Genomic DNA, 2,683 nt, shown 5'->3' on the forward strand with positions numbered 1-2,683 from the left:
TCATCTGGCAAAACTTGAGATTTTTCGGGAATTGCAACCTTCCCAGACCTCAATGTAATTCCCTTAACCTGCTCTTTTGCTTCCTTCTTGCCTGGAACTTCCGTGTCACTAGGGAGTGTACCAGGTTTACGATTCAGCAAGGCATTGGCAATCTGACCAATTTGATTCTCCAAGGTCTTGATTGACACCGCTTGGCTCTTGCACATGAGCCTCAACTCCTCTAATTCAGATTTTTCATTAGTTTGCTGCAGCTGGAGTGTATTACTTTACAGCATACTGCTGATTAGGCTATTGCATCTCATTCTGAGTATTGCTCCAACTGAAGTTAGGATGATTTCGGTTGTTTGGATGATAGGTGGCTGGAACTGGTTGTTGCGACCTCTGAAAGTTGCTCAAGAACTGAGGTGATTCACTAGAAATAACACACTGCTTCACCTCATGTGCACCAGCACAAAACTCACAGACACTAGTAATCTGATTAACTCATAATTAGCCAAAAAATCCACCTTCACCGTCAAAGCCTTAAGCTGAGAAGCTATAGCAGTAGCTGCATCTACTTCCAGAATTCCTGCTACCTTGCCTTGAGGTAGTCTCTGAGTTGGTTTCTGGTATTTATTAGCATCCATCAGTTCAATCAACTCATAAGCTTCATCGTAGCTTTTAGCCCACAAGACTCCACCTGATGCTGCATCAAGCATGGCACCCAACTCGTTTTAAAAATAGTTAATGATCATCCATTCAGGAATCCGATGGTGAGGACACTTTCGAAGCATCTCCTTATGTCGCTCCCAAGCCTCACACAAAGACTCTCCAAAATATTGTACAAATTGAGTAAGAGCATTCCTGATTGCAGCAATCTTAGCCATAGAAAAGAACTTAGTAAGAAACTTTTGAGCAAGACCTTCCCACTTAGTGATAGAGCCTGGTGGTAGAGAGTACATCCAACACTTAGCTTTATACCACAGAGAGAATGGGAAAAGCCCCAACTTAATAGCGCCTTTAGAGATATTGTTGAATTTGAAAGTGTCGCAGATCTCGATGAAATCTCTAATATGCATGTTGGGATCATCAGTCAGAGAACCCCAAAACCGAACCGAGTTCGGCACCATCTGAATTATGCTAAGCTTGATTTTAAAAGTGTTAGCCGCGATGGCTGGTCTGACAATGGTAGACTGAATATCATTGATCTTTGGATGAGAATAGTCTATCAAAGCTTTTGTATTCACTTCTGGTTCACCCGTTACAACAAGAGCTTCTTCTTCTTTCTCAACTAAGATTTCTTCTTCAACTTTCTCCTTTGCTTTTCCCAGTATTCTCTTTCGAAGTTGAGAACGCGTTAGCATACACGTTCTCTAGAATACCTGGAAAAGCAATGATCAAACAAATAATTAAAATATCCGAGTCAATTAACTTTAAGGACCACTGATGTCAAGCACATAAACTAAAAATTAACTTCGAGTCCCCGGGCAGCGACGCCAAAAACTTGTTAGGATGAATACACGCTGTAATATTCATGCAAGTATACGCTATCGCAAGTAATATATAATTATTTCTAGTTCGTTCCCACAAAGACTGGTTTAGGTTAATTTCAATTAATGTACTTATGCAACAATGGTATGGTTATTATTCAATGCTAAGATGTTAATAAGTTGAGAGTGTTTATAACTACGAGATTATACTAACATGCAAATTAACTAAGAGATTAAAAAGGTTGATTACTTATATAACACAAACATGAAATTCTAACTTCATTACTACTTCATTCAATAGCCTTTTTGTTCTTAACCTTAGCATACAATGGTGATGACAACTAATCAGATAGCACAAAACTAGTAAACGCCAACTTTTGTTGTACGATTACCCTACTACCAGACATCCACAAAAGAGATAGAAGTTGAATATACATCAATTATATTGGGACCCTATATGTCTATAGAATTAGACAACATAACGGTTTAATGTGCAAGTTATCTATCATGATTACATAGGGAAAGTAAGATGATTAAAATTACCTACGAATCATGCATAACAAATACATGAACCTATGATAGCATGTAAAATTCTAAACCTCTAAATTCATTGTCTCTTCATTAGAGATTAACACACTATCTTATAAGTTCGCGAAGCTCTTAAGACGAATAAGCACAACCAATACTAGGATATCATACAATCACCACACACTAAGGTATCAAAACATATTAATAATTGAAATTCATAAGTAAATCCGTTAGAACCCCACGATAACGATTAGCCTATAATCGAACTCATCATCACCTTGGGTTCTGATGAAAGCATGGTATAATAAACTAGGTCATTATAAAATGAATAATAAATAAAGTACATTAACAAGAGTATTAAGTTCAACAAAACAAGAAACGAGCATCCAAGATTATAACTTAAAACAAAGAATCACAAGAATAAACTAGATCTTCTTCGCCTTGGTTGAATTTGTGCTATAGGTCTTCTCGATGTCTTCTCCTTCAACTCTCTTCTTAAAAACGTCTTTTAGTTGTCATAATATAGCAGTCCAATTAATCCATATGTCCAGAGAACAGTCTTTTAATTGATACAGGAATCTGGAATCATGAACTGGCGCGGCCGCACGCTTCACCAGCGCGGGCGCGCTGACATTCTGCTTCTCTGGCGCGGGCGCGTGCTAGCACAGCGCGGGTGCGCTGACCTT

The 2,683-nt window shown here is 38.4% G+C and overlaps 1 non-coding gene across 1 annotated transcript; it reads left to right on the forward strand.

Moving 5' to 3' along the window:
- The first annotated feature begins 743 nt into the window (after positions 1–743).
- Positions 744–849, forward strand: LOC141662889 (small nucleolar RNA R71). Its single transcript, XR_012550992.1, has one exon. It is a non-coding gene; the product is annotated as a small nucleolar RNA R71 (small nucleolar RNA).
- Positions 850–2,683: the final 1,834 nt, after the last annotated feature.

Source organism: Apium graveolens, chromosome 5 (genome assembly GCF_009905375.1).
Source record: "Apium graveolens cultivar Ventura chromosome 5, ASM990537v1, whole genome shotgun sequence".
Lineage (NCBI taxonomy): Eukaryota > Viridiplantae > Streptophyta > Magnoliopsida > Apiales > Apiaceae > Apium > Apium graveolens.